At 47.2% G+C, this 15,505-nt stretch overlaps 1 long non-coding RNA gene across 1 annotated transcript in view; it reads left to right on the top strand.

Moving 5' to 3' along the window:
* The first annotated feature begins 1,745 nt into the window (after positions 1 to 1,745).
* The window catches only part of LOC123611539, a 30,247-nt gene continuing 16,487 nt past the window's right edge, over positions 1,746 to 15,505 (top strand). Inside the window, exons 1-3 of the long non-coding RNA XR_006718714.1 lie at positions 1,746 to 1,918; positions 4,858 to 5,056; positions 14,696 to 14,865. This is a non-coding gene — a long non-coding RNA (uncharacterized LOC123611539). The remainder of the gene's footprint in view (positions 1,919 to 4,857; positions 5,057 to 14,695; positions 14,866 to 15,505) is intronic.

The following is a 15,505-nucleotide window of genomic DNA, read 5'->3' as shown; positions in this document are numbered from 1 at the left end:
CTGTTCTCTGCGATGGGAACCATCAGGGGTAAGGAGGAGAAGATTGAGAGCTTATGAGTATCACTCTGGTTGCTGTGATAATAAGAGACTGAAGGGGCAAAGCAGAGCAGGGGGCTCTGTTCCTGTGATGAAACTATGACAGTCATCCAAGTGAGAGCTGCTAGGGCTTTGGACCGGGGAGAGGTATATTGTGGAGGCAGCATCATGTTGATGGGTTGAATCTGGTGGTGGGGGTAAGGGAGAAAGTGGGTGAAAGGTGATCTTTTGCGTCTTATTTGAACAGTGTGGGTGGGGTGGAACCAAGAGTTTCACGTGGAGAAGTGCATGGTATCTGCAAGTGGAGATATTGGGGGTGGGGAAAATGTTGTTTAGCCCTTAGGGGACAGCTGTGGACTGGAATGTAAGTTAGGGAATCCGTAGCAAATGCATGGTATTAAGGCTATGAGGATGGGTGTTATCTAGGAAGGAAATATAGAGAGAAGGAATTGAAAGATTGCTCCCAATTTTACGCCCCATGGTAATACATACCTTTGCCACTGTTTCATGCTGGGTAGAGTGAACCTTACTCCCTTGACTCTGGATTGACCATGTGACTTAGCTTGGCCAATAAGATGTTAGCAGATATTATGCTTGTGTAGTTTGGTTTGGTGCCTCATGCTTCTGTCATTGCTGGAAGAATATACCATAGGGAGTTGGACCCCTCAATCTAGCCCCTGAATAAGACACATGGCACAGAATTGCTCCAGCTACCCAACAAATTCACGACCTCAAGCAGAGCTGCAGCTGGCCCACAAATGCTAAACAAGAATAAAATGCTTATTGTCATATACAGTTTGTGGTTACTCGTTATGTGGCATGAACTGACTGACACACCTCCCTTCAGCCTCTTGTTCCCATTTTTTCTTAACTCCATCTCTCCTGCACATTTTTTTTTTTCAACGTTTATTTATTTTTGGGACAGAGTGAGACAGAGCATGAACGGGGGAGGGGCAGAGAGAGAGGGAGACACAGAATCAGAAACAGGCTCCAGGCTCCGAGCCATCAGCCCAGAGCCTGACGCGGGGCTCGAACTCACGGACCGCGAGATCGTGACCTGGCTGAAGTCGGACGCTTAACCGACTGCGCCACCCAGGCGCCCCTCTCCTGCACATTTTAACAGTCTAGAGTCTCCCAGCAGCCAAAGCTTTCCTCTTCTTATCCAAGACCTTCAAATCCTATCCCCTCAGATCTTGCTGGACCAGCTGAGGGGTGTTAGAACACAGCTTTGTTTCTAATAGTGATAATTCGGCAAGCACACAATGCTTCAGCAGGCCTAGACCACATTTCACACACTCTTGTTGGTCCTAGCAACCTCACGTGGTGAGTGTTCTTACCCTTGTCTTACCAAGGAGGCAGTGGAAGGTCAGAGAGGAGAGTCTTGTACCAGATCCCACAGCTGGAGGAAAGTCAGAAGCCCAGAGGCTGAGTGGAAAGCCTAGTGTTCTTGGGGCCAAGCAGAAACAGAAAAGCAAACATGGGCATTCTGGGTACAGGGTGGAAGGGAAATTTGTCTCTCACCAAATAACCATTTGTTCCTTTTGAATTCTGTACCGTGTATTACCTACACACACACACACACACACACACTTGCACATATACATACACAGCCCAGGAATCATGAGTAATATTAACATACTTAAAGAATCCATCTATGAGTTGAAGGACTGGGAAAGGGATTTACAGAAGTACATTTTTTCTGTTTCTAGTTCTGTCCAAGGGAGGAAGCCTGCGGAGCAATATCCCAGCAAGACTTCTCCATTCCTAGTTCCAATTTCTCCCCACCAGGACTTTGGATGGATGGAGACTCATGAGCTGGAAGCACTGAAAGTTCTAGAGGAGGAGAGCCTGCTCTGCATGGGATCCTGCCCTGCATTGTGTGGTGAGCATGCTTCCTGGGGGTCAGAAACCTCTGGGGTACCAGTGCCCCCTTTTCCTGGCAGCAGGGTCCAGAGACAGACAGCTACTGACATGTCAGCCTGGAGAAACCCCAAATCGAACCCCCTTGAGCTCTGACACCCCTCTTTGAATGCACACGCCTTCTAGTAATAGTAGTCCCATTCAAGTGTGGGTGCTTTTTGTTTTAAAAACAGAGAGATAAAGTCCACATCTGTCCACAGCCCCTCCAGTCTCCCCGCCTTTGATTTCCCATCTATAAAAAGAGGTGTTGTGTGGCGGGGTGGGGGTGGTGGGGTTGGGTGAGGAGAGGGTGAGCATCTCAGGCTGGGGCTGGGGAGGTACCTAGGAGGGAGGGAGGATTCGAATCTTGGGGGGACAAAAGCTGCTCTCTGAAAAGGCAAACTCACAATGACCACAATGAGCATAGCTTTGTTTTGTTTTGTTTGTTTTCCTTTTGGTCCGTACATATCAAAGCATTTGAAACTTCCAGTGACATTAAAGGAAGATAGATGTGAGATATTAAACAAATGCGGGTGAAGAAAAGACTGCCAGGACAGCAGGCTGGCAGGTGGGACTTGAAAAGGCTGCATTTGCAGTTGCAGAAAAGAGAAACTCTTCTTTCAATCCAGTATCCCAAGAGGCCTGGACAATTGGGGTAAACTCGGAGGATCAGACGTGCAGACAAAACCAGCATCTGCATTTGAAACGGGCTCCCGGGGGCTCTTCAGGGAAGCTAGCGGCGGGATCTGCCCGCTGACGGGTTGGTCCTGTCCCAGATAACATCCCAGAAAGCCTGCCGCTCTGATTGCCGACCCTGGGTGTCCGGGTTCAGGAACGGCCCCGAAAGAAACCCTGCGCCAAAAGCTGGAGGGCGGCAGAACGGGCGGATGCCCCCGGGGCTTGGCTCTTTTGCTGAAGGTCACCTCCAAACGGGACTGGGAATAAACTCTCCTTGTTTGCCTCTCGCCCGGCCTAAGCCTCGGGTCCTCTTGGGTGTCGTCCAGGACGCCCGGCACGGCTGCTTACAATGGCGCTCAGACGACAGATGGCGGGCGGGGAGGGGAGGGGCGCGGGCAGGTGCGCGGGGGAGACGCGCCGCCGCAGCGCGAGACGCCGTCTGTCGGCTGAATGGATTGCCGCCCGTCGGCTGCAGCGGCGGCCGCCGGGCCCCGCGAACAATAACCGAATTCTCCGACCCCACCCCCACCCCCGCGCCGGGCTGGGCCACGCGCCAGCCGGGCGAGCGGACCATTGTGCTGCGCAGGCAGGGCTCGTCTATCCCGGTGCGCCGGAGCCTCGGGGCTGGGCCATTGTGCGCCCGCGCACACGCACACGCACACGCACGCTCACACGCTCCCGCGGGGCTCGGGGCCAGTGAGTCCCTGGAAAGGTCACAGGTGTGGCGAGCCCCGTGCCGAGGACGTAGTGGCTTTCTTTGCTGGCACACAAGCCGACTAGAGAAAGCAGGGGCGTTTGCTTCGGACTGACAGTATCAGAAGCCAAGGGGCCACAGTGTCAGCCAGGGCAGCCACATCGAGAGCCCTGGATCGGAGTTGCAAGGGCTGCAACCTGGCCGTGGCACTGCCACGTGTTGGTGCCAAGTGGGTGCACCCGCTGAGTACTTTTTCAAGAGCGCTCATTTTGCCTCGCTAGCCGGTAGGTCTTCGCAACTAGTGTTGTAGGCTAGGTACCTTCCCTGCGCTTTATACTCCTTAAAATGAATCTGAACCCGGCAAGGCAGGAGACAGGACAGCAGCCCTTTCTGCCCATCCCCTTAGGCCTGAAGCTTTCCTGAAGTCCGGAGGTACTTCTGTGAGTTTAGTGGAGTGTTCAGTCCTGAGGGCAGTGGAACAATTGGGCGCATCCATTGCAAATGGAGTCAGTACCCCTTTGTTATTGAGGAGCTAATGGTAGCCGGGTGACCTGAGGCTGTGGATGTTTGCATGTTTAAGGTATGCGTGCGTGCGTGTGTGTGTGTGTGTGTGTGTGTGTGTGTGTGTGTGTGTGGCTTTGAGGGGGGGTATGTGTGCCCTCAGGGCTTCTAAGAAGTGCTTCAGTGACCTTCCCTCCCCCACTTCCTTACACTGTGTGGACAAGTGACAATGAACACTACACAACAAAGGAAACGTGAGGCTCTTGTTTTGAAAAAAATTATTCCCTGTAGTAAATGGAGGGGGTGCCCTGTGAGAGGAAGTCCCTTATAATGGCCACAATTCCTGTCCTGCCTTTCTCTAGTAGCGACAGGGTTCTGTGTCCTTGCTGCTATCACTCAACTGGATTATATGTAAAACATTATAATCCCTGCCTCCTTGCTTTCTTTAATTATTTGCTTCCATTTTGGGATCCGTGTATAATCCGTGTATAATCCGTGTATAATCCATGTATAATATGATACATATGTATCATGCATACATGGTATACACATAAAAATATATATGTATATGTTTGTGTGTGTGTGTGTGTGTATATATATATATATACACACACACACACGTGTGTGTGTGTATACGGATATAGGGCTTGCGGGACCATGGAGAAGTCATTTTATTAGTTTAGTCTTGATTGTGATCTCTCCTTTTCTTTTTTTTTTCCTTTAAAGCAATGCATACACCCTCTTAGAAGAACAGTCAGTAATTCTGCTTTACAGAGTAATAACACACCAGAAGGGAAATTCAACATTTTTCTGGTGCAGTATTTCTCAGGTTTTGTCATTCACATACCACTCTTGTGACTTTTGTCATATCATGTACCACCTATAACAGTATTTACTTAATATGTTTCTGTAAGTCCTCTTGCTTTTTCACTTAAATTTATTTTTAGAGGATGTTTTAGAGGTGACTCTGAGGACATGGTAACATGACTGTGGCTCCCTTTTCATCCGCTTCAAAATGAATCTCTCTCTCTCTTTCCTTCACTAAACAGTTGTAGGGACCGGTGAAAAGAATGAGGAATGGTTGTTCTCCCCCATCAGTTCATGAAATACTTGAAACAAGGTTGGAGAAGAGGTGGATCCTGTGGAATTTGGGCCTGATCTGTGGCCCCTCAAGGGAAGGCTGACACTGGGCCAGATGAAGACACCTGTGCCTCATCCCAGCAGCTAAGAAGTCGTTGAACCAGCGGGGTAAGTTCCCTTGTTCCTGGGGTTGGTGACTGCATGAAACCCAGACTGAGGAGGTATTTTCCAGATGCTTCTGCAGGAGATGGGCAGCATGACCACATCTAAGCTGCCTTGATTAGGATAGGGTCCTTTCCCCCTTTTTTCTGCCAACAGAATGCCCATCCCTTAGGGTGCTCCAGCACTTGGACCTGAGCCTCAGTGAACTGGCAGAGAGAGGAAGGACAAACAGCATACATCCAGTGACCTAGAACTGCTGAAAGAGGCAGATGGCAACCTGAGTTTTAAAAAAAATAAGCACTACAGATATTTAAATATAGTAAAAAGAGACTGTGGAGCTAAAAATATGATTTCCCAATTAAATGGTTCAGTTGATGAGTTGAAGGAGAAAATGATCACTACTGAGATTCAGATATGCAGCCTGGTAAATCAAGATCAGCAAATAGCTTAAAGTTCAGAACAAAAAATATAGAGATGGAAATTAGAGGGAAAAATGCTTTGGCAGGGCAGATCTAATGACCTAACTTATAAATAACAGGACTTCCAGAAGAAGAAAATGGAATAGATGAAAGAAATAATAAATGTGATTGAAAAATTTTGCCCTGAGCTGAAGGAAAACTTCAATCTGTAAGATTGAAAAGATTTCCTGGGGGCTCTCTGCAGGCTCAGTCGGTTGAGCGGCCTAATTTGGCTCAGGTCATGATCTCATAGCTCGAAGGCTCATGAGTTCAAGCCCCCAATTGGGCTCTGTGCTGACAGCTCAGAGCCTGGAGCCTGCTTCAGATTCTGTGTGTGTGTGTGTGTGTGTGTGTCTCTGCCCTCCCCTGCTCACACTCTGTCTCTGTCTCTCTCTCAAAAAATAATAAAATAAACAACAACAGCAACAAAAAAGATTTCCTGAATTTCAGACTGAACTGACAAGAAAGTACCTAGGTCTATTTCTGAACCCTAAGGATAAAAGAGGAAAATGTTATAAGGTCCAGGCAATTACCTCAACTGACCTATAAAGAGAAAAGAACCAGATTGGCATTACACTTTTCATCTAGTACTAAAGCTAGAAGCTAATGAAATAAACTTTATAGGACTGTGCCTATTCAAGTTATCTACCTGTTAAGGAAAAAGAAATATATCGAGGCTAATCATAAATGAACCAGGAGAGAATGGAATGCAAAAGTAGAATAGAACATTCAAATTAACAAGGGGGAAAATGGAAACCAGCAAAAATAAGAAAAAGTAAAAGAGAGAGGAAAATACTTACAGTCTGTTCTCTTTATTCTAGGATTCCATATCTGCAAATTTACCTACTTGCTAAACTTGCTTTGTAACCCCAAAATCAGTATTGCGAAATGCAATATGTACAGGGAATACAAGATACATGGCTACTTTGGAAAACAGTTTGGCAGTTTCTTACGAACTAAACTCTTACCATATGATCCTAATCGAACTCCTAAGTATTTAACCAAATGAGTTGAAAATTTATGTTCACATAAAAGCTGCACATGGATGTTTATGGCAGTCTTATTTATAATTACCAAAACTTGGAAGCAACCACAATGTCCTTCAGTAAATGAATGGATAAAATTAACTGAAGTACATGAAGACAGTGAATATTCTTCAGTGCTAAGAAGAAATGAATCATCGAGCCATGAAAAGATATGGAGGGGCCTTAAAGCATATTACTAAGTGAAAGAAGTGATCTGAAAAGGCTATGTACTGTATGATTCCAACTATATGGCATTCTGGGAAAGGCAAACTATGGAAGCAGTAAAAGATCAGTAGTTTCAATGTTAAAAAAAATTAAAAGAAAAAAAAGATCAGTAGTTTCTAGGGGTTGAGAGGAGAGAGGGAGGAATGAATAGGTGAAGCTCAGAGGATTTTTAGGTCAGTGAAACTACTCTGTATGATACCATAATGGTGGATACATCTCATTATACATTTGTGCAAACCCATACAATGTATAACACCAAGAGTGAACCCTAATGTCAAGCATGGATTTTGGGTGACAATGATGTGTCAATGTAGGTTTATGACTTGTAGCAAATATAGCACTCTGGTGTGGGATGTTGATAGTGGGGGAGGGAGTGGCCACGTGTGTAGGGACACAAAGCGTATGTAAAAACTTTTTGTATATTTTCCTTTGGTCTTTTCTAATATCTGGAAAACTTAATCCTGACAGGTGTACTTAAAGTACCTCCCTACCTCAAGCCCTGCTTCCCCCAACTATGTTAAAATGGGAAGCCGTTTTTCAAAAAGCAAGAAAATAAAAACAAAAAAGGAAGCCATATTTTCACCATAATAGAAAAATAAGATATACTTAAAATAAGTAGAAGGTAGCCGAAAAAGTGAATATAATAAAATCAAAACGAAGTTATTAAATTCTAGCTGCTATTGCCAGCAGATGGCTCAGAGCTAAGGCCTGCTCAGTATGTTATAAAGGAAGATCACAGTCATTAGAGAAGTGTTAAAGGCCCGCCAGCACCAAATGGAGACCTTCTCTTCTACAGGATTAAGGAACTGAAAAGGGACTGCAAAGGACAGTGCTCCTTCAGTGCCTGCTTTGATATCATTTGAGGCTCTGCTCCTGTGTCACCTAAAATCCCTGGTGTCTGAGCTCCAGTCCTTGGGAAATGCTGATTTAGTCTAAACCTATAGCCAGCCCCTGGAAAGATGGGCACCTCACACAAGGTCAAACAGCTGGGTGGTAGTGTGTCCTTACTACCACACCAGGCTGGCTCCTCCTGAAGAAACAATTCTCTCTAGATGTTTTAAAGAAGCAGCAAAATCAGGAGATGACATTCAGTTCTATTCTTTGCTGGTCATGGAAAAGAACTCCTTCCTTGCTCTTTTCCTTTCAGTCACTTAGACAAATCTCACTTATATGAAAATTAAAGTAGATGTTCAAGGGGTGGCATGGAATATATAAAGCACAGAATATATCTATGAGGAGAAAAATATTCATCAAGAAACCATTTAAAATGCTTTGTCTTGTTTCTCAGGGCGGGGAAGGAATTTAAGAATAGAACTCACGGAAGCAAGAGTTCCAAATGGAAGAGAGCAGTGGTGGGTAATTATAATGTGATGGGTAATTATGGTTTTCCAGGAAGTGCCTGAATTACAGGCCCGGTGTCATTTCCATGTTGCTTCCTTCTGAGAAAAATAATGCAAGCCAAAAAAAATTGACATCTGGCCCGTAGGCATTTGAAACCTGTACACACCTTGTCCAAGGCAAGGCAGCTTTGTTTCAGGGGCTCACGACTGTCCCCGTCCTTCTTCCAGCTCGGGTCACCTGGCATGAGGGGTAGCTGTCAGTGACTTCTCCACCTCCCCTGACCGCTCTCTATAGTGAAGGTGGCACTGTTCACCAGGCTCCTCCCTGGCTTCTCTGTGGCTCCAAGAGAGATGAAATGGCGAGAAAGTCAACACCGATGAGGTCATGGAGAATGGGCAGCTGTGAAATAGCAGATTCTGTTTCCCTTCTCCTCTGTACAAAGGCAACCTTTCATTCCCTTGGAAAAATCCACCGTGGGCCCTCGTGAAGAAGTGGTCTTCCCCAGGACTCCTGTTTACTTAGCTCTCGCCTAGGAGGCCAGGACTGGCTGACACAAATGCCACCCTTTTTAAGGCATACTGACCTCAAATTGGCAGCGTGGAGAAATGAGAGTTTGTGTGTGGGGCCCACAGGGAAGGTCCATGGAATTTTCCTGCACCATTTTGACTGCAACAGGAGCAGCTGTTTTATGCAGTTGTTTTGATGCGGGGACACTTTGACTCAGCCTAAAACCCAACCGTTAAACTTTAGGCTTAAAAAAACAAAAAGGCCAAGTACACGCATTCCTATCATATTCCTGAGCCTCACCTCCTTGGGTGGGGTAAGAATCAGAAATGGAATAGGGGTGATAAGATTCTTTTTGCAAATTGATGATTTTAAAACGTGTTTTACACTTTGACAAAACCGGTCAGAGCATCAAGAAGGTGGCATCAGAGTGGTAACGTTCAAACATCCAGCTGCTCATCTAGCCCCACTCTTGCCCCCCAGTATGGCACCCTTTTTCTCATATTGTCTTCCGTGTTGATTCTTGTCACAGCCCCAACACACACTCTGTAGAGACAGGCACCCCTTCTTCTGAGCCTCTGACAGTAACAGCTGTTCAGTGCATGCTTACTTGACTAATAGAATAAAATGTGCTTATATTCAGCTGGGACTTTCCCACATCTCTGAAAAGCAAAGATGATAAATGAAGAAAGATCTCTAGACCAGTGGTTTGGTTTCTTCAAACTCTTTGACCACAATCTGTAAGAACAAAAAAACTTTATATTGCAACCCACTGTAGTATAATCGTGCACGCGCGCGCGCGCACACACACACACACACACACACGCACACACACCTGATACAAAAGTTTTATGAAATAAAACTCCCATTCACTTTGTTGTTTTCTATTCTAGGCTATTTTGTTCTCTATTTCATTTTTTAAAATGCTTGAAAATTCTGCATTTGGTTGATTTGATGAACACCTAATGAATGGTGACCCACAATATGAAAAAAACACTCCTGACACTTGCTGGACTGTTTCTGACACTCCTCACAGGACACCATCCTCCTATGTCACCGCTTCTCCCTAACTGGCCTCCCTGAAGGTACATGAGAAGGCATTGCACCACGGGGGGAGAGCTGCCTGCAGGGATGTGGAGAGAGCCTAAGAGAGGGCAGAAGGCCACTTTTGGCTACCCAGAGCCCTTCTGGCCAGCGCTCCGCTCTCCTGTCTGCAGCCCCTTCCTTGTTATAATTCCTATGTGCTCTTGCCTCAGCACTCACCTTGCCCCCTCTGTGGTCCCGCCTCTCAGTCCCTGATTTTCTTTGAAACACATGAGTGAGGTGTGATTGACACGTAAAAGGCTGTAGATATTTAATACGTACAACTCAGTGAGTCTGGGGATCAAGTTTATGCCTGTGAAACATTCACCACCGAGGCCATAGCCATGTCCATCACCTTCCAAAGTTTCCTCTTGCCCCTTTATTTTTTATTATTATTGTTGTTGTTGTTGTTGTTACTATTATGTGTGTGGTAAGAACACTTAACATAAAATCTGTTCATCTACAAAATTTTAAGCAATACGGTATTGTTAGCTATAGACACTATACAATAGAGCTCCCCAACTTACTTATCTTGCATACCTGAAACTTTGTACTCTTTGACCATCACCTCCCCATTACCTCTGCCCCCCAACCCCTGGCAAGCACCATTTTATTCTCTGCTTCTATGAGTTTGACTATTTTAGATTCTACCTAGAAGTGAGTTTATGCAGTATTTGTCTTTCTGTGTTTGGCTTATTTCAGTTGGAATAATGACCTCAATTCCATTGTATTAATCAGAGCTCTTCAGAGAAACAGAACCAACATGATACATATATACATTTATTATGGGGTTCCTGGGTGGCTCAGTCTGTTAAGGGTCTGACTTCAACTCAGGTCATGATCTCATGGTTCGTGAGCCTTGCATTGGGCCCTCTGCAGTCAGCATAGAGCTCACTCCGGATCCTCTGTCCCCTTTTCCTCTGCTCCTCCCTCTCTCATGCTCTCTCTCTCTCTCTCTCAAAAATAAATAAACATTAAAAAGAAAAAACAAAAACAAACCTTGCCATTAAAAAAAAGAGGACATTTATTATAGGAACTGACTCATGCTGTTATGGAGGCTGAGATGTCCCACAGTCTGCCATCTGCAAGGCAGAGAACCAGGGAAGCCAGTGGCTGGCAACCAGGAGAGCACTGGTGTAAGCCTGGAGACCCAGGAGCTCCAATATGTGAGGGCAGGAAAAGATGGATGTCTCAGCTCAAGAAAAGAGAGCATATTGGCCCTTCCTTCACCTTTTTGTTCCATCTGGGTCCTCAATGGATTGAATGATGCCTGCCCACATCGGTGAGGGTGGACATCTTTACCCAGTTGACTGAATGAATCAAATGCTAATCTCTTCTGGAAACACCCTCACAGGCACATCCAGAGATAACGTGTTACCAGCCATCTGGGCATCCCTTAGCCCGGTCAAGTCGACACATAAAAGTAACTGTCACATCCATACATATTGTTGCAAATGACAGGATTTCCTTGTTTTTCTTTATTTTAAGGCTAAATAATATTCCATTGTATATGCCACAATTTCTTTGTGTATATGCCACATTTTCTTTATCCATTCACCTGTCAGTGGATATGAGGGTTGTTTCCATACCTCTACTGTGGTGAGTCTCAGCCCCTGACTTAGCGTACCCAAGCACACCATGCCCCACTTGACAAAGGTCCTGATGAACTGATCTTTGGACCAGAAGATTCCTGCCACTGCATGCGGACAATGGGGGAAGATAGAATTTGGTGCCCAAGTCCTCCAGATAAGGTCCAAGTGTCACAAAGGAGACACTGTGTTAGTACCTCAGTACTAGAAGGGGTTTGAGCCATTACCTACACGAAGCCTTCCTTTTACAGACACGGTTGGGGCTCAGAGCCTCCCCCAGATCTTCACGCTCCATCAGAACATGCCCGCCTAGCATGGCAGAGCTTCTCCCAGCCCCACGTGGGCTGGCCTGGCCACTAGCATTGAGTCCTGCCTGGGACACTCATACCACTGGTAGTGGTCTGATCTTGGGCAAAGCTCTTGCCTCTGTGACCTCAGCATACTGATTATAAACATGGGGATAAAAGCCCCGTCAAAAACAGTTGTTACCGTGATCATTTTATTCATTGATTCATTGAACAAACATTTGTTAAATTAGGAACTACTATATGCCAAGCTCTGTTCTAGATCCTAGGAATACAGCAATGAATAAGACAAACAATCTGTCATCATGGAATTTATATTCTACTGGGGGAGACAGTTAATAAGCAAATCAATAGGTGCATATATAAGCTAATATTCAGAAGTGAAAAGGGCTATAAGAAATGAGGGACAGAGGAGAGATTTATGGAGGGAAAGCAATGTGGGAAGGCCTACAGGTCAAAGGTAAGCGGTGCTGCCTTGCACCTAGTCCGGGCCACCTGCCCTGGCCGGGACACAGGGCCCTGTGCTGCTGGGTTCCCTCAGGCAGCTTTTTGGGAAGAGCCAGCTGTGGGTTTCTGAAAGACTTTCCCAGTCAGAAAGGCCTGGGGTATGAGAATAGCATCTTGGGGATGTGAGGGTCTGAACACCCTCTCTGGCCTGTGGCCTGTGGTTGCCTCCCAGCCCCACTGAGCTGCTCCAGCGGACTTCTTTGTAGGCTGGTGGTTAAGTGGGCAGACACGTCTGGGTGCACAGCCCCTGCTGGTCCAGCCGCAGCCATGAGCAAGTGCGTGTTGCGCTGCCTGCCTCCTCAGACAGAGTGCCACATCCTGGCCTTTCTCACACCCTCTCCCAGTTTCTCCAAAATTCCCTGGGGCAAATGAGACTCACTGTGAAGCTCAGACTATACTATGGAGGGGCTGGTGTGTCTCGTCTGGTGGGGTCCCCTGGCAGGGTCACTGGCAAGGACATCTCCTGGCTTCTAGCACTGGAAGAGGGGCAGAGCTGTCAGAGCAGGTCGAGTTAGTCTGGTTCCCTTCCTTCTTCTTCTGCCTCCCCTCTCGTCTACAGTTGCCTCCTTCCCGAAAGAGGTGACAAATGAGCCATCCTTGGTGAAGGAGAGAAAGGACAGCACACCAAGCTCCGTGTGACTGAGACAGTGGTGGTGACGGCCAGTCAGGGAGGGGCAGTGACCTCAGCCTGAGCGTGTGCGGTGTCAGAGCCTGGGAGCCCAGCTGGCGTGGCCAGCAAGAGACGGCGGGAAGTCTGGCTGGAGTGTAGGCTGAGTCATCTCAGCGCGGCAGAGTCCGGGGTAGTCACGCCTGTGAGTGATGAGCACCTTGAGGAAAGACAATGTCACTGAAGTGTCTGGAAGGTGAATCAGGGAGCCACAGAATAGAGGGCTCTGCATTCCTGGGGATGGCTTCCTCTTACTGCCTTGTTCTGATAGGTTTTCTTCCCTGAGTGACCTCAAAGGAATTTTGAGCTTTGCAGTTGATGTTTCTATAGCAAAATGAGCTGGGGTGTCTCAGAGCGTCACAGGGTGAAATCTGTGGGGTTTCAGAGGTTGATAGCCATTCTTGTCTTCCTTCTTTCCCTTTTGGTTCCTCCTTTTTTCCTTCCTTTCATGCTTCCTTCCTCCCTCCCTGCCTTCCTGCCTTTCTTCTTTCCTTCCTCCCTCTCTCCCTCCCTCCTTCCCTTCCTTCCTCCCTAACTTCCTGCCTGCCTTTCTTCTTTCATTCCTTTCTTCCTTCCTCTCCTCCCTCTTTCCTTCCTCCCTTCCTCCCTCCGTCCCTCCTTCCCTCCCTGCCTTCCTACCCTCCTTCCAGCATGTCCATATTCATCTTACCAATATTTATTAAACAACAACTGTGTGCCAAGCAGTATAGCCTGGGGATACAGAGGTGAATGAAATACAGATGGTCCCTGCTCTCACACATCCTGTAGTCTAGGGTGATAGAAATCATCACAAATAATTACCTGCAATTTGAACCTAGTCCAGGGGCTCTGAATGCACCTAACAGAGGTCTTGGCAGGACCTGGAGGGCCAGGGAGGGCTTCCTTGAGGATAGTACTGTTAGGATGAGACAGGGAGGATGGGAAGTTCACCAGGGAAGAGCATTCCAAGCAGAGGTGTTGGAGAAAGTGGAGAGCTTGATGACTTTGAGAACAGGGTAGTTATTGTGGCCTGAGTGGGGGAGGGGAGAAGAAATGAAGGGCCAAAGCAGGATTCAGGGCCAGCAGGGCCAGGGAGGCTGTGCTGAGGAGCCAGGGCTCTATCCTCAGAGCCCTTCTTCGGCAGGGGTGGGTGGAGGATGATCCACGTGAGCCCTGTAGGGACATGTGAGATTCTGCTCATGGAGTGTTCTGACCCCCCACCATCAATCACACCACATACAGTCAGGGAGAGGCTCTGGACCATGTGTCCTGTTCTAGGAGGCTGGCTTTTAGGCATCATCCTGCCCAGATCCACCGTGGGTGACTGTGGGCAGGGGCTTCTGTTCCCCTCACTGTCTCTAAGGATGAACAGTAGCAGTGGCTACAGGGAAGGCTTTTGCTTTTTTAAATGGACAGTCCAGGCCCAGAGGGAGGCTGCTGACTGTCTCCCTTCAAGCCAGAAAACCCTGGGGTCATAGTTACATAGCAGCCTGTTCATTGTGCCACAGTGCCTTACTCTAGGAACTGGGAAAGTCTCAAGGAAGAATCAAGTAGTTCACAGATACTCTGATATAGTAGAAGGAATACAGGCTTTGGAGCCAGAAAGATTTGGACTTGCATTCTGGATCTGCCACTAGCTGTGTGGCCTTGGACAGACCACTTAGCCCTCTGAGCCTCATGTGCTCATCTGTAGCTAGGGGACAATTGCAATAAGCTACCCTTATCCTGTCCTATCAAGGATTACTGATAGTGTTTGTAAGATGTTCAGCACAGTGGAGGGCAAAAGTAGCCCTTCAGTATTTGGTAGATGTAGGAAAAGTTTAAACCATCTTAGAGAGGTGGTCTTTCCCTTGTGCTCTGGAAAAAGAGAAGCCTCATCTGCCATGAATGCCCTCTAATAGTCCTTTGTGAGTCAAACTGTCACTGCTAGGACATCCTGCCTTTTGTCTCCCTGCATGGCAGCTGGAGCCCACCTCCCTCGGTCTGCCCAACATCGAGCCTGGCAGTATCAGGGCACCACCCCTGGAGAGAAGCACCCAGGCCCCTGGCTACCTACAGGACCTCTCCTCATCTAGTTCCTACTGAAGAGCTCACAGATCACACAGAATACTCTGGTCCTGCTGAAGCAGCAGGTAAGCTGCTTGGGATAAATCACACACACACAAGCACAGGTGTCCCTCTCCCTGTCACTGTCCCTAGACCACACACCAAGACCTATCATTTCCGGCTCTAACCCTTCCCAGGACCAGGGCAGAAGAGACCAACCCTGAGGTGAGCAAGGGGACAGGACGGGGATATAGGGTTTCTGGGGCTACACACACACACACACACGAACATGGATATAACACATAATTATGTAACACACACAGATGCATAGGGTGACCCCAAGACCAGAGACACCCAGATACTTAAGCACGTGATAACATTGTTTAATTTTCCATTGGGTCTCTTATCTGTGAACAAGGATGATAGTAAAAGGGTAATGTTGTCAGGATTATACATAAGGTATGTGGAACACTGCCTGGCCCAGACTGAGCACTCAGTTTTTGCTTGCTATGATTTATTACAGCTAGAAACCCTCACAGGACACAGACAGATATGGGAATACAAAGATACCCAGGGCCAGCAGGATCAGATCACAAGCACACACATAGCCCATGTCTGCCCCTAGACAGAACATGCAAATGCCTACCTATCCAAGGAAAGCCCACTGGTGGCCAGTCTGGTAGGGCTCACATGGCTTGGTCTTGGCCAAGTAAGGCCTGGTCTATT

This window comes from Leopardus geoffroyi, chromosome C2, assembly GCF_018350155.1.
Source record: "Leopardus geoffroyi isolate Oge1 chromosome C2, O.geoffroyi_Oge1_pat1.0, whole genome shotgun sequence".
Classification (NCBI taxonomy): domain Eukaryota; kingdom Metazoa; phylum Chordata; class Mammalia; order Carnivora; family Felidae; genus Leopardus; species Leopardus geoffroyi.
Note: the sequence above shows the minus strand (reverse complement) of the source record. Positions and strands in the feature narration are given on the sequence as shown.